This window comes from Asterias rubens, chromosome 8 (assembly GCF_902459465.1).
Source record: "Asterias rubens chromosome 8, eAstRub1.3, whole genome shotgun sequence".
NCBI classification, from domain to species: domain Eukaryota; kingdom Metazoa; phylum Echinodermata; class Asteroidea; order Forcipulatida; family Asteriidae; genus Asterias; species Asterias rubens.
Window position 1 is genome coordinate 4,549,202 of NC_047069.1, and position 21,464 is coordinate 4,570,665.

General features: G+C 39.5%; 43 non-coding genes and 1 pseudogene across 43 annotated transcripts; 1 reads left to right on the top strand and 43 right to left on the bottom strand.

Moving 5' to 3' along the window:
- Nucleotides 1–157: 157 nt before the first annotated feature.
- Nucleotides 158–20,193, top strand: LOC117293980 (annotated as a pseudogene).
- On the bottom strand, nt 973–1,045 carry Trnaa-agc. The gene has a single exon. It is a non-coding gene; the product is annotated as a tRNA-Ala (tRNA).
- On the bottom strand, nt 1,628–1,700 carry Trnaa-agc. The gene has a single exon. It is a non-coding gene; the product is annotated as a tRNA-Ala (tRNA).
- On the bottom strand, nt 5,190–5,272 carry Trnas-gcu. Its single transcript has one exon. It is a non-coding gene; the product is annotated as a tRNA-Ser (tRNA).
- On the bottom strand, nt 5,388–5,469 carry Trnas-gcu. The gene has a single exon. It is a non-coding gene; the product is annotated as a tRNA-Ser (tRNA).
- On the bottom strand, nt 5,582–5,663 carry Trnas-gcu. Its single transcript has one exon. It is a non-coding gene; the product is annotated as a tRNA-Ser (tRNA).
- Trnas-gcu lies at nt 5,776–5,857 on the bottom strand. The gene has a single exon. It is a non-coding gene; the product is annotated as a tRNA-Ser (tRNA).
- Nucleotides 5,970–6,051, bottom strand: Trnas-gcu. Its single transcript has one exon. It is a non-coding gene; the product is annotated as a tRNA-Ser (tRNA).
- Trnas-gcu lies at nt 6,165–6,246 on the bottom strand. Its single transcript has one exon. It is a non-coding gene; the product is annotated as a tRNA-Ser (tRNA).
- Trnas-gcu lies at nt 6,359–6,440 on the bottom strand. The gene has a single exon. It is a non-coding gene; the product is annotated as a tRNA-Ser (tRNA).
- On the bottom strand, nt 6,554–6,635 carry Trnas-gcu. The gene has a single exon. It is a non-coding gene; the product is annotated as a tRNA-Ser (tRNA).
- Nucleotides 6,748–6,829, bottom strand: Trnas-gcu. The gene has a single exon. It is a non-coding gene; the product is annotated as a tRNA-Ser (tRNA).
- Nucleotides 6,942–7,023, bottom strand: Trnas-gcu. Its single transcript has one exon. It is a non-coding gene; the product is annotated as a tRNA-Ser (tRNA).
- Trnas-gcu lies at nt 7,137–7,218 on the bottom strand. Its single transcript has one exon. It is a non-coding gene; the product is annotated as a tRNA-Ser (tRNA).
- Nucleotides 7,331–7,412, bottom strand: Trnas-gcu. Its single transcript has one exon. It is a non-coding gene; the product is annotated as a tRNA-Ser (tRNA).
- Nucleotides 7,526–7,607, bottom strand: Trnas-gcu. Its single transcript has one exon. It is a non-coding gene; the product is annotated as a tRNA-Ser (tRNA).
- Trnas-gcu lies at nt 7,720–7,801 on the bottom strand. The gene has a single exon. It is a non-coding gene; the product is annotated as a tRNA-Ser (tRNA).
- Trnas-gcu lies at nt 7,914–7,995 on the bottom strand. The gene has a single exon. It is a non-coding gene; the product is annotated as a tRNA-Ser (tRNA).
- Nucleotides 8,109–8,190, bottom strand: Trnas-gcu. The gene has a single exon. It is a non-coding gene; the product is annotated as a tRNA-Ser (tRNA).
- On the bottom strand, nt 8,304–8,385 carry Trnas-gcu. Its single transcript has one exon. It is a non-coding gene; the product is annotated as a tRNA-Ser (tRNA).
- Trnas-gcu lies at nt 8,498–8,579 on the bottom strand. The gene has a single exon. It is a non-coding gene; the product is annotated as a tRNA-Ser (tRNA).
- Trnas-gcu lies at nt 8,692–8,773 on the bottom strand. The gene has a single exon. It is a non-coding gene; the product is annotated as a tRNA-Ser (tRNA).
- Trnas-gcu lies at nt 8,886–8,967 on the bottom strand. The gene has a single exon. It is a non-coding gene; the product is annotated as a tRNA-Ser (tRNA).
- Trnas-gcu lies at nt 9,080–9,161 on the bottom strand. The gene has a single exon. It is a non-coding gene; the product is annotated as a tRNA-Ser (tRNA).
- Nucleotides 9,275–9,356, bottom strand: Trnas-gcu. The gene has a single exon. It is a non-coding gene; the product is annotated as a tRNA-Ser (tRNA).
- Nucleotides 9,470–9,551, bottom strand: Trnas-gcu. Its single transcript has one exon. It is a non-coding gene; the product is annotated as a tRNA-Ser (tRNA).
- Trnas-gcu lies at nt 9,664–9,745 on the bottom strand. Its single transcript has one exon. It is a non-coding gene; the product is annotated as a tRNA-Ser (tRNA).
- Nucleotides 9,858–9,939, bottom strand: Trnas-gcu. Its single transcript has one exon. It is a non-coding gene; the product is annotated as a tRNA-Ser (tRNA).
- Trnas-gcu lies at nt 10,053–10,134 on the bottom strand. Its single transcript has one exon. It is a non-coding gene; the product is annotated as a tRNA-Ser (tRNA).
- Nucleotides 10,248–10,329, bottom strand: Trnas-gcu. Its single transcript has one exon. It is a non-coding gene; the product is annotated as a tRNA-Ser (tRNA).
- Trnas-gcu lies at nt 10,442–10,523 on the bottom strand. Its single transcript has one exon. It is a non-coding gene; the product is annotated as a tRNA-Ser (tRNA).
- Nucleotides 10,637–10,718, bottom strand: Trnas-gcu. The gene has a single exon. It is a non-coding gene; the product is annotated as a tRNA-Ser (tRNA).
- Nucleotides 10,832–10,913, bottom strand: Trnas-gcu. Its single transcript has one exon. It is a non-coding gene; the product is annotated as a tRNA-Ser (tRNA).
- Trnas-gcu lies at nt 11,026–11,107 on the bottom strand. Its single transcript has one exon. It is a non-coding gene; the product is annotated as a tRNA-Ser (tRNA).
- On the bottom strand, nt 11,221–11,302 carry Trnas-gcu. The gene has a single exon. It is a non-coding gene; the product is annotated as a tRNA-Ser (tRNA).
- Trnas-gcu lies at nt 11,416–11,497 on the bottom strand. Its single transcript has one exon. It is a non-coding gene; the product is annotated as a tRNA-Ser (tRNA).
- Trnas-gcu lies at nt 11,610–11,691 on the bottom strand. The gene has a single exon. It is a non-coding gene; the product is annotated as a tRNA-Ser (tRNA).
- Trnas-gcu lies at nt 11,804–11,885 on the bottom strand. The gene has a single exon. It is a non-coding gene; the product is annotated as a tRNA-Ser (tRNA).
- On the bottom strand, nt 11,999–12,080 carry Trnas-gcu. Its single transcript has one exon. It is a non-coding gene; the product is annotated as a tRNA-Ser (tRNA).
- On the bottom strand, nt 12,194–12,275 carry Trnas-gcu. The gene has a single exon. It is a non-coding gene; the product is annotated as a tRNA-Ser (tRNA).
- Nucleotides 12,389–12,470, bottom strand: Trnas-gcu. The gene has a single exon. It is a non-coding gene; the product is annotated as a tRNA-Ser (tRNA).
- On the bottom strand, nt 12,583–12,664 carry Trnas-gcu. The gene has a single exon. It is a non-coding gene; the product is annotated as a tRNA-Ser (tRNA).
- Nucleotides 12,778–12,859, bottom strand: Trnas-gcu. The gene has a single exon. It is a non-coding gene; the product is annotated as a tRNA-Ser (tRNA).
- Trnas-gcu lies at nt 12,973–13,054 on the bottom strand. The gene has a single exon. It is a non-coding gene; the product is annotated as a tRNA-Ser (tRNA).
- Nucleotides 20,194–21,464: the final 1,271 nt, after the last annotated feature.

A 21,464-nucleotide genomic window follows, 5' to 3' on the forward strand; every position in this document is an offset into this window, starting at 1 on the left:
TAAATGGCGTCGTTGACCTTTGCTCTGGCTATCTTTATGACAGTGTCCTGACGTGTTTTGATTTGGACAATAAAATATTATAGTCTTCGAAACATCATTCAAAACGGTGAGGCTTGGCAGGAAAGGAGGTGGGTTTTTTTTCTGAAGAGATACCAGGATGGATTATGATGATGCAGGAACCGGACTGGAAGGATGGGATATTGCCATCATAGTCATCGTCTTTGTTCTTGTACTGGCACTCGGATTATGGGTAAGATATTGGCATTATTTCTGGTCTGTTTTTCAGAATGTAGGTTTGTTTAGTGTTAGGTCCAGATACAGTAACAGACAAACACTGGTGCGGTATTGAAGCCTGAACAAGTCCCAGGTCAGAAAAACGACCCGATTCTGGAACGGTGGTCTTGATGGCCTAAATCTGGGTCAGGCTGAAACTGGTTTAAAAATGGAAGTTTAACTCAGATTGGACTTCGTCGGTTTGACCCATTTCTGGGTCATTTGGACAGATTCCAAGTCTACTGACCCTGGTTCGGGTCACTCTCTGACCCAGGGAGGTGGGTATTGTTTTAACCGGTAACACGATGTTGATTCTGATTCGCTAGATTTGAAACTGAATAAAAATAGTAAAATATCAAAACAGCTATGTAATAAAACAACAAAAATAACCCGTTTGAAACAAAGGAAATTGCACTGTGCTATTCAACAAAAGAAGGTCCACTAACCTTACCCTGCTTAAAAGTTGAATTTTAACTCTGTTTTAACTGCTTAAGTTTACCCATTTCTAGGTCATTTTTGACAGACTCCAGGTCATACTGACCCATAAATAGGTCAGGCCCCCCACGGGAACCTGATTCGGGTCCCTTTCTAACCCGGAATAAGGGGGGAGGGTATACAACGTTTCCTCTGCATGCTTTTGAAACTGAATATAATTCTCTAATATAAAAATACAAACATAAAGAAAAACATTCAAAACTTTGGAGAATCCGGGTATCGATCCCGGTACCTCTCACATGCTAAGCGAGCGCTCTACCACTTGAGCTAATCCCCCTCTGAGCTATGAAGTAGTCTTTTGTGCTTAAAATTGAAAGTTTAAATGAGCCCTCATGCCTTTCAGGAATGGGGAAAATTAACCCTACAAATAAAAATAGAATAAATAAAAGTATGACAAAAAAGCGAACTACTCTCTATATGCAAACAAAAAGTTAAAAGGCACTCTTTTGAGCCATATGAGGGACAACTCTTTTACGAGTGGTCTTCCACTCTTTTAGACTGAAGTTTGCATCTTGAGTGAGTTTTCACTCTGTCCTGGAGTGAAACCCTCTAAAAGAGTGAAATAACCACCACTCTTTTTTAAAGAGCCATAATTTTACGAGGGACAACTCGAAATGTAAAGATTCTACATTAAGAGAGTAACTATAAACTTGACCCTGGTTTAAAGATGACTTGTTTTGTACAGATACCAGGTCATACTGACCCATAAATAGGTACGGCCAACGTGGAACCGGGTTCGGGTTCGGAAGCGAGGGAGGTAATGTTTTGAACCGGTAACCAAAATGTTGCTTCTGCTTTGCCAGATTTAAAACTGAATAAAATTAAATATTTTTAAATTGAATAAACAAATAAAAAGTATTGGAGAATCCGGGTATCGATCCCGGTACCTCTCACATGCTAAGCGAGCGCTCTACCACTTGAGCTAATCCCCCTATAAGTGATTGAGAAGTGTTCTAGGTTAAAACCAAAAGTTTAAAATGACGTATCATGTCTATAACTCATGAATGGGGGGAATCAACCATCTGACACAAAAGATTGCAGCATACAAATAAAAAATTAAATTTATTAAAGTATGAGAAAAGAAGGGAACTAACTAACTGAGTCTTATATACGAACGATCTTATTTCTGCATGCACTGTAAACAGAGTGTTGTGGAAATTTAGGTCAATTAAAAAATATTAAAATACCATTTTAATCCTTGATAGTGCGTACAAGCATCCTTCCTCTGTGGTACAACCAACTACTGGACTTTGGTCGTTGTGTAATAATCGTATTAAAGCCATCTCAGTCCCATTTTGGTGTAAAGAAAATAATGTTTATATTTAAAAATGTAATATTCATATTCATTTATTTCAGAATCACAAAAATGTTGGTTTAGGTTCTGATTTATTATCTTATATGGTACACCAAACGAACGCCGGGTCAATTGGCCACAAGACTCTGTATTCATTTTAGATCCCAACCCGTTTCGGTTGTTTAATTGTCTGACAAAACTGCACTATTCTAAAATGGTTGATTTCTCCCCTTACATAGTCTGCCTGGGTCTCAGATCGAGGTACGACCAGCGGATACTTCTTAGCGGGGCGGAGTATGTCTTGGTGGCTGGTGAGTACAAACAAACATATAGTGTACGTACCTTTTCACGAAATGCATTTAGTTTTCATACTTAAAACTGAAAATTTGAATTGCGATATCAGTGAAAACTATTTTAAGTCTGAGCATATAATACAGGCCTTTGAAATTTTGATCATCACAATTTTATATATGATGTCATGTTTAGTACATTTGCGATTCTAGATTTGACCTGCCACCAAGTTGAATTGATTGCTGATTTCTATACAGTTTGCCGGGATTCTCTCATAGTGTGTTTGGTTGAAATTAAATCAACTTAAAATAATCGTCCTTCGGATGGTTGGTCCCGTGTGTTGTGTAACGCACGTTTAATTAGTACAATTAGTCAATTTAGTACATTTGTGTTTCTAGATTTGACCTGCCACCAAGTTGAATTGATTGCTGATTTCTATACAGTTTGCCGGGATTCTCTCATAGTGTGTTTGGTTGAAATATAATCAACTTAAAATAATCGTCTTTCGTTGGTCCCATGTGTTGTGTAACGCACGTATAATAACATCGAAAAGAGAAGGGATTCGCCCCGGTGTTTCTTGTTTGATTGACTGCATATTGCGCCACAGCAGTTTGTAAACCGTTACATTAACTACAAAATGAGTAGGTCTCATAATACAAAGGTAAAGTTCCACATTCTTGCAGGAAGAATACTGAATGTTGAAGCGCATTTAGCCTCACCGAGTGACGGATATGAGCGCTATATATACCATGATGCCACTATTATTATAAACCTAATTCCGTTTGATTCCCCCACCCCCACACCCCTTTTTCAGGTTGGTTTATCTCTGTATGTGAGCAACATTGGAAGTAGCTCATTCATTGGTTTAGCTGGTACAGCATCAGCCAGTGGGTATGCAGTCATCGCATATGAGTTCCATGTACGTTTCCATGACTTTTGTTTTTCTATTCTTATGTTCAGACAATTTTGTATAATTGTTAATAAAAAAGACTTATTATGTACTTTTACTGTTTTTGTTTAAAAGCAATTTTAAATTTGCTGTCTTCATTAGTCTGCCTTGTGCACTTTTACTGTTTTTCTTTCTGTCCGCATTTTGTGATTGCTTTCCTTTTTATCCTTTTGACTTGATGTACAAAGTTTCAGTCTTTATCTTCAAGGGAATTTTTTAACGAATAAGCAACCAAAGAATGAATTAATGGATGGATGAGCGAAATAATAATTCGACTGTTTGATAAGAGAAAGTTTAATGCAAATCGAGCTTACCTTACTGTTGGCTTTCTTCTTGACATTTCTTCAAGCGTTTCAAGCGGTTCTTGCATCATTCTGTAAACAATAAAAGCAACAAAAGTGATTAAAACTTACAGGTATGCTTTTAGAACTATGGGGAGCTTTGTTCGTTGCTGTTGTTGTGAAATGCGTTCTGGAACAAACAAGTCAGCTTTAATGACTTGACACAACGTCTTTAACCTCAAATTTGTGTCATTTGTGGGGTTATTTTCTTCATTTTCAGGGCTTATTCTCTTTAATACTACTTGGTTTTGTCTTCATGCCGGTGTACATCGCTGCTGGGGTGAGTCAAACTTACAAATAAAATAAAATTTTGTATTTTTTTCAAGCATTCAAGAAGAACATTAAAACTAATTGAGGTGGTCATAATTTTGTTTTACCCGGGGTTTACCCGATGCATGAGCTAAAGAAGCGGCCATGACTATCAATGTTAAACCGCTTTATTTGTTATTTCTTTAACCATGTAAGAACATATAGGACAATAATATTGAAGATACCATACACAATGCCCAAGTATTCAAAGAAGCGGTTTGAGGATTGATGGTGCAGCTTTATTTGTTATGTCTCATTTAAAGGCAGTGGACACTATTGGTAATTACTCAAAATAGTTGCTAGCATAAAACCTTATTCGGTTACGAGCAATGGGGAGGGGTTGACCGTATAAAACATTGTGAGAAACGGCTCCCTCTGAAGTGCCATAGTTTTCGAGAAAAAAAAGTAAATTTCCACGAATTTGATTTCGGGACCTCAGAATTAGAACTTGAGGTCTCGAAATCAACCATCTAAACGCACACAACTTCGTGTGACAAGGGTGTTTTTTCTTTCATTATTATCTCCCAACTTCGATGACCAATTGAGCTAAAATTTTCACAGGTTTGTTATTTTATGAATATGTTGAGATACACCAAGTGAGAAGACCAGTCTTTGACAATTACCAATAGTGCCCGTGTCTTTAACCCAGGATAGTAAAACTAATTGATGGAACCATAATTATTGTAATGATTTACTTTGTTTTATTACTTGAAGGTTTACACGATGCCTGAGTATCTAAAGAAGCGGTTTGGAGGAGAAAGACTCCGCGTCCTGCTCTCGGTGACTGCCGTAGTCCTCATTATTCTCACCAACATCTCAGTGAGTGTCAGAAACTGCACAAACACAAGTGCAAACCAGCTTTAACTGATCAAAACGTCGAGTTTTAACCAACGTTTCTTTTCAGAACCACCTAACCCATTTTTAGAGACTACCAGTACATAGTGTTACCGCAATCCTTTACTACATATAAAAGTGCGAACCGTTCAACCTATACAAAACTGATGGCAGCAGACAACAACAACAACATGCAGGGCGCAAAAGTCAGTTTACGTGCAAAAACATGGATTCGAATCCACGCGTGCCGAGCGTAGCAATCCGGCGCCTTAACCACTCCAGCTCGGCTCCTGTTTTATCCTTAGACATTTATTATTTGTAAATTTTAGACCCAAAAAACAAATAAATTAAGAAGTTAAACAATTCACAAAAGATAAGACATACGTTTTACGTGCAAAACCAACGACGAGGATGGGATTCGAACCCCACGCGTGCAGAGCACAATGGATTAGCAGTCCATCATCTTAACCACTCGGCCACCTCGTCTTCTGTATACCGTTAGACTATAATAATTGTGTGTAAAATTTACAAAGGTAGACAAATAATTTAAGAAATTAAACAATTCACAATTGATAGGACATTTATTTTACGTGCAAAACACCGACGAGGATGGGATTCGAACCCACGCGTGCAGAGCACAATGGATTAGCAGTCCATCGCCTTAACCACTCGGCCACCTCGTCTTCTGAATATCAATATACATTTACTGTTTGTGCAGTTATAAAATAAGACAAGCAAATCAATAAATTAGACTTTTCACAAAAGTTAAGACTAACATTTTAGGTGCAAAAACACCGACGAGGATGGGATTCGAACCCACGCGTGCAGAGCACAATGGAATAGCAGTCCATCGCCTTAACCACTCGGCCACCTCGTCTTCTGAATATCACGACACGCTTACTGTTTGTGCAGTTATAAAAGAAGACAAGCAAATCAAGAAATTAGACTTTTCACAAAAGTTAAGACTAACATTTTAGGTGCAAAAACGCCGACGAGGATGGGATTCGAACCCACGCGTGCAGAGCACAATGGATTAGCAGTCCATCGCCTTAACCACTCGGCCACCTCGTCTTCTGAATATCACGACACGCTTACTGTTTGTGCAGTTATAAAAGAAGACAAGCAAATCAAGAAATTAGACTTTTCACAAAAGTTAAGACTAACATTTTAGGTGCAAAAACGCCGACGAGGATGGGATTCGAACCCACGCGTGCAGAGCACAATGGATTAGCAGTCCATCGCCTTAACCACTCGGCCACCTCGTCTTCTGTATATCGTAACACGTTTACTTTAAGTGAAGTTTTTAAAAGAAGACAAACAAATCAAGAAATTAGACTTTTCACAAAAGCTAAGACATACATTTTAGGTGCAAAAACGCCGACGAGGATGGGATTCGAACCCACGCGTGCAGAGCACAATGGATTAGCAGTCCATCGCCTTAACCACTCGGCCACTTCGTCTTCTGAATATCATTACACATTTACTCTTTGTGCAGTTTTAAAAGAAGACAAACAAATCAAGAAACTATACTTTTACCAAAATTTAAGTCATACATTTTACGTGCAAAAACGCCGACGAGGATGGGATTCGAACCCACGCGTGCAGAGCACAATGGATTAGCAGTCCATCGCCTTAACCACTCGGCCACCTCGTCTTCTGTATATCGTAACACGTTTTCTTTAAGTGAAGTTTTTAAAAGAAGACAAACAAATCAAGAAATTAGACTTTTCACAAAAGCTAAGACATACATTTAAGGTGCAAAAACGCCGACGAGGATGGGATTCGAACCCACGCGTGCAGAGCACAATGGATTAGCAGTCCATCGCCTTAACCACTCGGCCACTTCGTCTTCTGAATATCATTACACATTTACTCTTTGTGCAGTATTAAAAGAAGACAAACAAATCAAGAAACTAGACTTTTATCAAAATATAAGTCATACATTTTACGTGCAAAAACGCCGACGAGGATGGGATTCGAACCCACGGGTGCAGAGCACAATGGATTAGCAGTCCATCGCCTTAACCACTCGGCCACCTCGTCTTCTGAATATCATTACACATTTACTGCTTGTGCAGTTATAAAAGAAGACAAACAAATCAAGAAACTAGACTTTTCACAAAAGCAAAGACATACATTTTAGGTGCAAAAACGCCGACGAGGATGGGATTCGAACCCACGCGTGCAGAGCACAATGGATTAGCAGTCCATCGCCTTAACCACTCGGCCACCTCGTCTTCTGAATATCGTTCGACATTTACTGTTTGTGAAGTTTTAAACAGAAGACAAACAAATCAAGAAATTAAACAATTCACAAAATTCAAGACATACATTTTAGGTGCAAAAACGCCGACGAGGATGGGATTCGAACCCACGCGTGCAGAGCACAATGGATTAGCAGTCCATCGCTTTAACCACTCGGCCACCTCGTCTTCTGAATATCATTACACATTTACTGCTTGTGCAGTTATAAAAGAAGACAAACAAATCAAGAAACTAGACTTTTCACAAAAGCAAAGACATACATTTTAGGTGCAAAAACGCCGACGAGGATGGGATTCGAACCCACGCGTGCAGAGCACAATGGATTAGCAGTCCATCGCCTTAACCACTCGGCCACCTCGTCTTCTGAATATCGTTTGACATTTACTGTTTGTGAAGTTTTAAACAGAAGGCAAACAAATCAAGAAATTAAACAATTCACAAAATTCAAGACATACATTTTAGGTGCAAAAACGCCGACGAGGATGGGATTCGAACCCACGCGTGCAGAGCACAATGGATTAGCAGTCCATCGCCTTAACCACTCGGCCACCTCGTCTTCAGAATAGCAGTACACATTTGCTGCTTGTGCAGTTATAAAAGAAGACAAACAAATCAAGAAATTTGACTTTTCACAAAAGCAAAGACATACATTTTAGGTGCAAAAACGCCGACGAGGATGGGATTCGAACCCACGCGTGCAGAGCACAATGGAATAGCAGTCCATCGCCTTAACCACTCGGCCACCTCGTCTTCTGAATATCATTACACATTTACTGCTTGTGCAGTTATAAAAGAAGACAAACAAATCAAGAAATTAGACTTTTCACAAAAGCAAACACATACATTTTAGGTGCAAAAACGCCGACGAGGATGGGATTCGAACCCACGCGTGCAGAGCACAATGGAATAGCAGTCCATCGCCTTAACCACTCGGCCACCTCGTCTTCTGAATATCGTTTGACATTTACTGTTTGTGAAGTTTTAAACAGAAGACAAACAAATCAAGAAATTAAACAATTCACAAAATTCAAGACATACATTTTACGTGCAAAAATGCCGACGAGGATGGGATTCGAACCCACGCGTGCAGAGCACAATGGATTAGCAGTCCATCGCCTTAACCACTCGGCCACCTCGTCTTCTGAATATCGTTTGACATTTACTGTTTGTGAAGTTTTAAACAGAAGACAAACAAATCAAGAAATTAAACAATTCACAAAATTCAAGACATACATTTTAGGTGCAAAAACGCCGACGAGGATGGGATTCGAACCCACGCGTGCAGAGCACAATGGATTAGCAGTCCATCGCCTTAACCACTCGGCCACTTCGTCTTCTGAATATCATTACACATTTACTCTTTGTGCAGTTTTAAAAGAAGACAAACAAATCAAGAAACTATACTTTTATCAAAATATAAGTCATACATTTTACGTGCAAAAACGCCGACGAGGATGGGATTCGAACCCACGGGTGCAGAGCACAACGGATTAGCAGTCCATCGACTTAACCACTCGGCCACCTCGTCTTCTGGATATCATTACACATTTACTGTTTGAGCAGTTATAAAAGAAGAAAAACAAATCAAGAAATTAGACATTTCACAAAAGCTAAGACATACATTTTAGGTGCAAAAACGCCGACGAGGATGGGATTCGAACCTACGCGTGCAGAGCACAATGGATTAGCAGTCCATCGCCTTAACCACTCGGCCACCTCGTCTTCTGAATATCATTACACATTTACTGCTTGTGCAGTTATAAAAGAAGACAAACAATTCAAGAAACTAGACTTTTCACAAAAGCAAAGACATACATTTTAGGTGCAAAAACGCCGACGAGGATGGGATTCGAACCCACGCGTGCAGAGCACAATGGAATAGCAGTCCATCGCCTTAACCACTCGGCCACCTCGTCTTCTGAATATCATTACACATTTACTGCTTGTGCAGTTATAAAAGAAGACAAACAAATCAAGAAATTAGACTTTTCACAAAAGCAAACACATACATTTTAGGTGCAAAAACGCCGACGAGGATGGGATTCGAACCCACGCGTGCAGAGCACAATGGAATAGCAGTCCATCGCCTTAACCACTCGGCCACCTCGTCTTCTGAATATCGTTTGACATTTACTGTTTGTGAAGTTTTAAACAGAAGACAAACAAATCAAGAAATTAAACAATTCACAAAATTCAAGACATACATTTTACGTGCAAAAATGCCGACGAGGATGGGATTCGAACCCACGCGTGCAGAGCACAATGGATTAGCAGTCCATCGCCTTAACCACTCGGCCACCTCGTCTTCTGAATATCGTTTGACATTTACTGTTTGTGAAGTTTTAAACAGAAGACAAACAAATCAAGAAATTAAACAATTCACAAAATTCAAGACATACATTTTAGGTGCAAAAACGCCGACGAGGATGGGATTCGAACCCACGCGTGCAGAGCACAATGGATTAGCAGTCCATCGCCTTAACCACTCGGCCACCTCGTCTTCAGAATAGCATTACACATTTACTGCTTGTGCAGTTATAAAAGAAGACAAACAAATCAAGAAATTGGACTTTTCACAAAAGCAAAGACATACATTTTAGGTGCAAAAACGCCGACGAGGATGGGATTCGAACCCACGCGTGCAGAGCACAATGGAATAGCAGTCCATCGCCTTAACCACTCGGCCACCTCGTCTTCTGAATATCATTACACATTTACTGCTTGTGCAGTTATAAAAGAAGACAAACAAATCAAGAAATTAGACTTTTCACAAAAGCAAACACATACATTTTAGGTGCAAAAACGCCGACGAGGATGGGATTCGAACCCACGCGTGCAGAGCACAATGGAATAGCAGTCCATCGCCTTAACCACTCGGCCACCTCTTCTTCTGAATATCGTTTGACATTTACTGTTTGTGAAGTTTTAAACAGAAGACAAACAAATCAAGAAATTAAACAATTCACAAAATTCAAGACATACATTTTACGTGCAAAAATGCCGACGAGGATGGGATTCGAACCCACGCGTGCAGAGCACAATGGATTAGCAGCCCATCGCCTTAACCACTCGGCCACCTCGTCTTCTGAATATCGTTTGACATTTACTGTTTGTGAAGTTTTAAACAGAAGACAAACAAATCAAGAAATTAAACAATTCACAAAATTCAAGACATACATTTTAGGTGCAAAAACGCCGACGAGGATGGGATTCGAACCCACGCGTGCAGAGCACAATGGATTAGCAGTCCATCGCCTTAACCACTCGGCCACCTCGTCTTCTGAATATCATTACACATTTACTGCTTGTGCAGTTATAAAAGACGACAAACAAATCAAGAAATTAGACTTTTCACAAAAGCAAAGACATACATTTTAGGTGCAAAAACGCCGACGAGGATGGGATTCGAACCCACGCGTGCAGAGCACAATGGATTAGCAGTCCATCGCCTTAACCACTCGGCCACCTCGTCTTCTGAATATCGTTCGACATTTACTGTTTGTGAAGTTTTAAACAGAAGACAAACAAATCAAGAAATTAGACTTTTCACAAAATTCAAGACATACATTTTAAGTGCAAAAACGCCGACGAGGATGGGATTCGAACCCACGCGTGCAGAGCACAATGGATTAGCAGTCCATCGCCTTAACCACTCGGCCACCTCGTCTTCTGAATATCGTTTGACATTTACTGTTTGTGAAGTTTTAAACAGAAGACAAACAAATCAAGTAATTAAACAATTCACAAAATTCAAGACATACATTTTACGTGCGAAAACGCCGACGAGGATGGGATTCGAACCCACGCGTGCAGAGCACAATGGATTAGCAGTCCATCGCCTTAACCACTCGGCCACCTCGTCTTCCGAATATCATTACACATTTACTGCTTGTGCAGTTATAAAAGAAGACAAACAAATCAAGAAATTAGACTTTTGACAAAAGCAAAGACATACATTTGAGGTGCAAAAACGCCGACGAGGATGGGATTCGAACCCACGCGTGCAGAGCACAATAGATTAGCAGTCCATCGCCTTAACCACTCGGCCACCTCGTGTTCTGAATATCATTTGACATTTACTGTTTGTGAAGTTTTAAACAGAAGACAAACAAATCAAGAAATTAGACTTTTTACAAAATTCAAGACATACATTTTACGTGCAAAAACGCCGACGAGGATGGGATTCGAACCCACGCGTGCAGAGCACAATGGATTAGCAGTCCATCGCCTTAACCACTCGGCCACCTCGTCTTCTGAATATCGTTCGACATTTACTGTTTGTGAAGTTTTAAACAGAAGACAAACGAATTAAGAAATTAAACAATTCACAAAATTCAAGACATACATTTTAGGTGCAAAAACGTCGACGAGGATGGGATTCGAACCCACGCGTGCAGAGCACAATGGATTAGCAGTCCATCGCCTTAACCACTCGGCCACCTCGTCTTCTGAATATCATTACATATTTACTGCTTGTGCAGTTATAAAAGAAGACAAACAAATCAAGAAATTAGACTTTTGACAAAAGCAAAGACATACATTTGAGGTGCAAAAACGCCGACGAGGATGGGAATCGAACCCACGCGTGCAGAGCACAATGGATTAGCAGTCCATCGCCTTAACCACTCGGCCACCTCGTCTTCTGAATATCATTACACATTTACTGCTTGTGCAGTTATAAAAGAAGACAAACAAATCAAGAAATTAGACTTTTCACAAAAGCAAAGACATACATTTTAGGTGCAAAAACGCCGGCGAGGATGGGATTCGAACCCACGCGTGCAGAGCACAATGGATTAGCAGTCCATCGCCTTAACCACTCGGCCACCTCGTCTTCTGAATGTCATTAGACATTTACTGTTTGTGAAGTTTTAAACAGAAGACAAACAAATCAAGAAATTAAACAATTCACAAAATTCAAGACATACATTTTACGTGCAAAAACGCCGACGAGGATGGGATTCGAACCCACGCGTGCAGAGCACAATGGATTAGCAGTCCATCGCCTTAACCACTCGGCCACCTCGTCTTCTGAATATCGTTTGACATTTACTGTTTGTGAAGTTTTAAACAGAAGACAAACAAATCAAGAAATTAAACAATTCACAAAATTCAAGACATACATTTTACGTGCAAAAATGCCGACGAGGATGGGATTCGAACCCACGCGTGCAGAGCACAATGGATTAGCAGTCCATCGCCTTAACCACTCGGCCACCTCGTCTTCTGAATATCGTTTGACATTTACTGTTTGTGAAGTTTTAAACAGAAGACAAACAAATCAAGAAATTAAACAATTCACAAAATTCCAGACATACATTTTAGGTGCAAAAACGCCGACGAGGATGGGATTCGAACCCACGCGTGCAGAGCACAATGGATTAGCAGTCCATCGCCTTAACCACTCGGCCACCTCGTCTTCTGAATATGATTACACATTTACTGCTTGTGCAGTTATAAAAGAAGACAAACAAATCAAGAAATTAGACTTTTCACAAAAGCAAAGACATACATTTTAGGTGCAAAAACGCCGACGAGGATGGGATTCGAACCCACGCGTGCAGAGCACAATGGATTAGCAGTCCATCGCCTTAACCACTCGGCCACCTCGTCTTCTGAATATCGTTTGACATTTACTGTTTGTGAAGTTTTAAACAGAAGACAAACAAATCAAGAAATTAGACTTTTCACAAAATTCAAGACATACATTTTACGTGCAAAAACGCCGACGAGGATGGGATTCGAACCCACGCGTGCAGAGCACAATGGATTAGCAGTCCATCGCCTTAACCACTCGGCCACCTCGTCTTCTGAATATCGTTTGACATTTACTGTTTGTGAAGTTTTAAACAGAAGACAAACAAATCAAGAAATTAAACAATTCACAAAATTCAAGACACACATTTTACGTGCGAAAACGCCGACGAGGATGGGATTCGAACCCACGCGTGCAGAGCACAATGGATTAGCAGTCCATCGCCTTAACCACTCGGCCACCTCGTCTATGAATTTACCAATGACACAATTTTCATTTTATTCTTGTATCAAAAAGTTGACAGGGCACAGGACTTTGTACTGATAAGTCGCATATACTTTACGTGCCCGTCAGACATTTGGTTTTTCTGTTTGTTGTATGAATAGTACGGTGCATCCAGATTTAGATCCGTTCTGGGATTAATATCTTAGTGAATTCATTTGACCAGGTTCAATATTGATTTTAAGTATTACTCAGACAGAATGCAGTCGTATAGACCAGTTTTGGTGTTATCCGGGAAGTTCAAAGTATTCAAAATAAATATCTAGCGTTACGTCTAGAATCAAAGATAATTGTTCAAGTTGATGAAATTTAAGACTTCCCAAAGTTGTATCCCTTTTTTTTTTTTAAAGTTCAGTGGCCCTACTTTCAAAATGTAGCCCGAAAAGTTCATCAAAGTATTCAAACAAATGTTGTTCATGTTGAAGGAACATCAACTATTCCCAAAGTTGTTTCCCCTTTAGTGGGACACGGACAAAGTGAACATTTCCACTCTTAATTTTAGTACTTTCAAACTGCCCCGAAAAGTTAAAAGTAGGGCCTATTCAATCTTGAAGTTGAAAGAGCTTTAACACTGACTTGTTAACCAAAGTTGTATCCCTTTGATTGAACACGTGAAAATGAAAAGTATTAGTGTACAAGCAACTCTAAAGGCCAGTACTTTCAACTTGTCGGACCTAACCCAAAAAATTCTAAAGAATTCAAAATAGCCATATTAAAACTTTGTTCGTATTTTGCTCCAACAGGCTGAGATGTACGCAGGTACAATCATCATCCAGCAGGCATTAAATTGGGACTTGTATCTGTCCGTGTGTCTTCTTATGGGGATGACTGCTGCGTATACAGTGGCTGGGGGTTTAACAGCGGTTATCTACACTGATGCTATGCAATCAGTCATTATGATAGGAGGTGGCATTGCCCTGTCAGTCATTGGTGTGTAAATAATAATAAATAGTTCCTATATTTCACAATAACCTTCCCAATGCGCATTACATTATAGTTCCCTGGTCATTGGGCCAATATCATTCTTCTAATCTTTCTCACTGGTGAGTATACAACCGTACATACCGCGCCAAAGGCTTGTTCGTATACACATTATCAACCTCACCCACGGAGGTACCCATTTATACTCCTTGGTGAAAAAAGCAATTATAGTAAAGTATCTTTCTCAAGGACACGAGTGGCACGACCGGGATTTGGACCCACAATCTGATGACTTATTCACCAGAACTTAAATTCGATACGCTTAACCACTCGACCATGACACCAAATCCTATGTTAATGACTATGAAAATTTATGCAAATTTATTCGAAATGTTTCCTTTTTTTTATTACAGTAAGGGATTTTAACTGAATCTGAACGTGCATTAATTAATTAGTTAACGACTTTAATCAAAGGTGTGTTTATTTGTATTTTTTATTATAGGTGACAGTATGTCATCACAGCTGCAAATTGCGTTAATATTAGATTTTGACTTTTCACATAACATTCTAAAACCTTTTTTTCCCTCCTTTTTCCAGCATGGATAAGAATTGGTGGCCTCGACAGTCTCTATCTTAAGTTCATGACAGCCATACCAAACACGACAGTGTATGCTGGCAACACGACATGCGGCGTACCGAGCGAAGACTCCTGGCACATCTTCCGTGATGCTGCCACCTCGGACCTACCGTGGCCCGGCGTTTTGTTCGGCATCTTTCTACTCTCTGCTTGGTACTTTTGCACAAATCAGGTGAACTTTCCCTTGTGGTGATGTTCATATACGATTATGATATAAACGAGGGGAAATGACAAGGGTGGGATTCACACCCCATGCACGAAGAGCCCGTAGTCCAACGCGTGGTGCAACCGGTTGGAGCAGGGGAACAGATGTTTCCTCCACCCAATCACAACCACATGATATTCAAAAAATTCCCCAATAAATGGTTCGGTAGGCCTACATCAAAGGGCACAACTGTTTGCGTTTCCCCGCTTACCCCCCCCCCCCCACCCCACCCCTCAAATGAAATGTACAGTTATGCCATTGTCCTTTTCACAGTGCCACTGCCACTGTCCTTTTAACCGGTGTCCTTAAAGGCAGTGGACACTATTGGTAAATACTCAAAACAATTATTAGCATAAAACCTTTCTTGGTGACGAGTAATGGGGAGAGGTTGGTGGTATAAAACATTGTGAGAAACGGCTCCCTCTGAATTAAGGTAGTTTTCAAGAAACAAGTAATTTTTCTCGAATTTGATTTCGAGACCTCAGATTTAGAACTTGAGATCTCGAAATCAACCATCTAAGCGCACACAACTTCGAGTGACGAGGGTGTTTTTTCTTTCATTATTATCTCGCAAGTTCGATGACCGATTGAGCTCAAATTTTCACAGGTTTGTTATTTTATGCATATGTTGAGATACACCAACTGTGAAGGCTAGTCTTTGACAATTACCAATAGTGTCCCATTCCTTTAACCATAAGTGTTTGTTTTGGGAATTGCAAAATGTTATTGCTTCTGAGAACATTCACGCAAATAATATAAAAAGGAAGAACAACAATCAGAGTAGAATATTTGAAATCTTCCTGTGGGGAAAAATAATTGTGGGGTTGTGGGGTTTGATTTCATAACCTACTCGCCGTGCAGACAATACTTTTTAGCATTCCATTGCCTTAATTTATTCATCTCGTCTTCTCATAAAAAATGACTTCATAAAAAATGTCACAAAATGTTTCTTTCAGTAAAACATCAAATGAAATGAATTCTATACTCAGGTTCTAGTACAGCGATCTTTATCAGCTAAGAACGTAACGCATTCAAAGGCGGGAGCTCTCCTTGCTGCTGTGCTTAAGATTCTGCCGATGTTTCTCATGATTTACCCCGGTATGGTCAGCAGGGCTCTCTGGCCAGGTGTGTGTTTCTTTCCTTTTTTCCAACTTAAGCACCCCACTTGTCTTCTGTTTAGTTGTTCTTTTCTGTTTCGCCATTAATACAAAGAAGTGCGCGCATTCATATACCGAGGGCCCGATGTGCTCAATCACAAACAGTGAACACTCTTTAAAATTATGCTTACCAGAACAAGGTTACCAGACAAAATACAAGGTCACATGCACCATCTTTGACTGGTATCCTGCTAACTGCTGGTTAGCAGAATTGCATGATACGCAGCTCGAATAATATGAAAATGGTCCATCATGAAGTGGCGCTTTTCTAAAGAGGAATTCAATAAAACACGTGGATGTCAAGTTGTAGTTGTCCCTGACTCAATATTATGAGTGCGCAAATGACGTCATTGAATGTGTCTAATGTTAATTAATGTGTGTATTTATTTTATTAGATTATGTAGCTTGCCAGACTCCCGAAGTTTGCTTCAATGTAACACCAACGGCTGCTCAGACATTGCGTACATCAGGCTGCTTCTACAACTTATGCCCACAGGTTTGTATTATAAAAATAACACATTATGGACTATGGAATGAGGTAACAAGGTCTTATATTCGGTACCTTCTGGAGACCAAGGACAAAAAAAAAGGAAAACAAACGGACTCAACATAGAAATTCTAAAGACCGGGTGCTCCACAAGAACTTTTGTGTGCAAAGTTTATGGGAAAAGTACAGGGACAATGAAAAAACACAAGATGTCTCTGCAGGGATGTATATTTGAGAATGTGTGTATGCACGCCGTGTGACTGAGAGTGGCCAGAAGAGGTTCTTTTAGGACGAGGGAATTAGGTTTTGCTAATTAGTGAACTGTTTTATTTTTACTATCACCTCTTCGTAACCGCTACTATTATTGTGTATTTTAGCCTATATCCTTCAGACTTTAAGAGGTATTATCAGTGATAGCCTAATGTAAACAAAATGTCAAATTACAACAACTTACAATGTATTTTAGGCCTAATAGGTGTTCGGCTGAAGTCAGAACGCATAATATGTTATGGAGCAGATCGACACAAGTATACTATACTAGTTACAATTCTTATTACTTCATCAGGTCTGAAAGGTTTAATGATGGCGGCCATGCTAGCTGCTTTGATGAGTTCATTGACATCGGTATTTAACAGTGCAAGTTCCATCATCACCATGGACCTATGGATCAAAGTCAGACCTATGTCCACGGAAACAGAACTAGTTATCATCGGCAGGTAAATAAGCTAAACAGAAACCATTCTTTCAAACCATTAGCCTGGATACGTTTGGTAATATCGAAGACCAGTATTCTCACTTGGTGTATTCCCATATCAACGTAATGCATAAAATAACAAACCTGTGAAAACTGGGCTCAGTGGGTCATCGAATTTGCAAGAGAATAGTGAAAGAAAAACACCCTTGTTGTATACTCTGTGTGCTTTCAGATGCATAATAAGAGGCTTCAGCTGAAATATTTTATTATTTGAGTGAGACATTACATCTTTCTCAAAAACTACTAGGGAGCAGTTTCTCACAATGTTTTATACTATCAACAGCTCTCCGTTGCTCGTACCAAGTAAGTTGTTATGCTAACAACTATTTTGAGTCATTGCCAATAGCAGTGACCAGTGACACTTTTTTGTAAAAATGAATTTCCCATCGGGGATAACAAAGTTAATTGAAACTAGTTGAAATTGAAATTAACCCCATCCCTTTCCCTCATTTGATGCAGAATTCTTGTTGATCAAAAATTCCCCTTTTTGCACCTAACCGTACAGATTGTGCACCGTGGTTCTAGCCGGTATCAGCATCCTTTGGTTGCCGTTGATAAAGGCCTTCGGCACGGGTCAACTCTTCGTCTATATTCAGTCGATTTCGTCCTATATGTCACCGCCAATTCTTGCCGTCTACACGGCTGGAATATTCTCCGAGCGGACAACTGAGCCAGTATGTATTTGCTTCATTTGCTATTATTAAACAAACTTGTTAAACCAGTTATTTCTCTTGTGTTCATTTCGTACTGAGTGATCTAAACGTTTAAACTTGTTATTTGTCTCATAAGAGTCACGTAAAAGTATCAACATGTAACAATGGCAACAAAATAATAAACAAAACAACTAACCAAAATGAGCCCTTCGTTTTCATAAAAACAATAGGAATATCACCAAACCCCAATAGCATGTCCATATCAAACAATACTGATGCAATAGTTTTTCTCCTTTATGGTAAAGGGTGCTTTCTTTGGTCTTTTGCTCGGGGAGCTTTTCGGATGTACATGGATGGTTCTGGATTTTCTCTTCCAAGGACCACCCTGTGGTGACGAGGATATACGACCCATAGCACTACAGAAGATACACTATTTACACTTCGCCATCTTAAACTATACAGCAACGACACTGATGATCCTCCTCATTAGTCTCATGACGAAGCGTATTCCAAGAGAAAAGGTAAACATTAATATCGATGGAATTTTTTACATTTATTTTATTTTTATTTTTATTTATTTTTTGCGATGTGCCGGTGTCGCAAGGTAATCTGTCCGCATGAGATTCTGTTCCCCGTATGGGAAATTATGGGCTCAAGGAGGATGATTCAAAAGAGATAACTATCAGTATCAGAAGTAGTTTGTACACAGTTTACTTAATGGGGCAATAACATTGTATAAAACGAATGTTTTGGCAATGGTGCTGGTATGAGTATGGCTAATATTTAATTGAGACCTTTACTTTTAATCGTTTGATAAAAATAACGGCTGTGGTCAAATTTATGAGGAGCTACAACCAGAGTTTACGAATATTATTGCTTTCATCGTTTATGCTACCAGCTAATCAGACTGACATGGTGGACGAAAACGAGCAAGCTGCCGCGGAAACCAATGTCAGAGACAGAGAACAAAAAGGAGATTGCACGCCAAATCAAGAAGAAAGAACTTGCCTTGCAAAAAGAGAAAAGTAAGATGATTTCCATGTATTCATGTATTCAATTAAATATATAAAATTTGACTAGAGAATCATTTGTTTTTTCTTTGAGCATGACAACCATTAAAGGAACACGTTGCCTTGGATCGGTCGAGTTGGTCCTTGAAAAGCGTCCTGTAACAGTTTTTTATAAAATCGGTATGGTAAGAAAGATGTTGTAAAAGTAGAATACAATGATCTACACAAATATCCCTCGAAATTGCGTTTTCTTTTTACCGCGTCCAGTAACACGGTCGGCCATTTATGGGAGTCAAATGTTTGACTCCCATAAATGACCGACCATGTTAGTTCGCGACGTATAATGAAAACTGTGCAATTTTGAGTGATACTTGTGTGGATAATTATATTCAACGTTGTAAACATCTTTCTATAAACCATATGCATTTCATACCAAACGGTTTCAAACGCTTTTTATAGACCAACTCGTCCGATCCAAGGCAACGTGTTCCTTTAATTTTGGTCGGTTTACAATTCAAAAACATTTATTTCCATTTCACCAAATTATTTAATGTCTTTTCGAGCGTCCTCGATATATCAACAATTTAACCACGTCAAGCCAATGATATTAATAGCTTAAGTTTTTAGAATTGTTTTTATTAATTGGTAATTATGATTAATATGGAGCCATACCATTCCCAAGTGAATTAGACTGTATGATGAGACTTTCATAATGTCATGGGAGTTTTTTTATATAAAAAAACTGTTAATTTAATTGACATGCTTATTTTTACAATGGGTCCAATTTTATAGAGCTTCTTATAAGCACAAAAAGTTGCTAGGCACAACACAAAAAATGCTTACCAGAATAAGGGAATGTTACAGGAAGGTTACAGCTGAAATACCATTTTACATGTTCAAATTGTAACTGGTAGGGGCCTATCCTGCTCGGTTGTGTTAAGAAGCATTTTTTGCATAAACGGCTCTATCAATTTGGGCCCTGATTTAAATAACAGAAATAAGTCAATCATAATAATGGTGTTCAGCATGCCACCAATAATTTAACTCTACTGTCTTTTCACGATAGCGGACTCTCCGCCACCGTCTACTATCCGCCGCGCCTGGAACTGTCTCTGCGGTATCGAAGCTTCGCCTCCACCCGAAATGACTGAAAATGAGATGAAGGAGATTGAGAAACGCATGACGTCGTTGGTTGAGGATCCAACATGGTCCAGAGTCGTCAACTACGCTTGCGTCGTTGTTTGCTTCCTTGGTTTTTTGGCTTTTGGATTTTTCGCATAGACGCCAACAATTGCAAAACCATAGAGCTCACTAGAATCACTCTTAAGCTGTGCACAAAGCTCTTCTTAGCAAGTGTGATGCCACAAAATAAATCACTGAAAATTGTGCTTTGAAATCGAGCCCAATTACCTCTTTTTTTATCATGGAGGTAGTCAAACTCCAAAGAAGGGATGATTAGTCATAATGTACCCGGGTGCTGGGATGTTTCAAGAGTAAAAACATTAATGTATTCTCACTCTAAGGCCTACGGGTATTAACTTTCGCTCTCTGCGGCATTCATGCAAAACTTTTGGTTTCATCACGCATGCACCACGCATATTATTGTTTTAACTTGCAAAGTTGCAACAAGTGTACAACGCAGCAACGTCTGCTTGACACGCATGGGCACAATTGCGGTCAACTTTTTAACTTCATATAATTAAACAACTTACTTTGCAAAGTCTCTTCAAACTTGAATAGGTTGAGCCTTCTTCCAACAAGTCTTTCAAAGTATTCAGGACATGTTTCACGTCAAAATTCATACACTCCCGCCAAAAAACAAGAACTGAACCCTCAAAATTGGCCGCCATTTTACTTTCAGAAAATCCGGCCTCGTTCAAAACGTTTATCATTCACAAACGGAATAAATACTTTCCATGCGTTTGAATATAGTTATTCTAAGGGAAATACATAATTTTCATTGACTGATTAACTGCGTGAGAATTGTTGTAAACCTTTACTTTTTTGAGTGTATTATTTCGCGAATCGTAATTACGATTTGTTATTATTAATGTAATCAACGGCTGATTGGTGTTACAATTACCCACCTCTACGCCCGTGTACGTGTCGTTGTTGTTGTTGTCAGGACATTCTTTTCAATGTCACAACTTAGGCGACCCTTGGGCTAATGTTGATGTCTCGACCAAGTACCTTTTGGTCACCTAGCTTGATCAAACAGGTAAAGGGAGGGGCGATGTCCGAAATGTATCAAAAATGTTCTGTGTATTTCGACAGTGACGGCGCAAATGCTTGCTTTCTGATCTCCGTGTTGTGTGGCTTTGCTTTTCACACTTTCAACCGGAATTTATAGTGTAGAGAAATTATATTGTTATCTGTATTTAGTATAGACACTGTTTTAAATAAATGATTTAATATGTTGCAATTTAGTGTAATTATTTTGTTCTGGTTTGGAACGACGTTTTAGGGTTGGAAAAGTGGGCACCAGGCAGGACTCCCGGCGCATACCATGCCATGGGCCTTGCCCACCCCCCCCCCACCCCCCATGCCCCTTT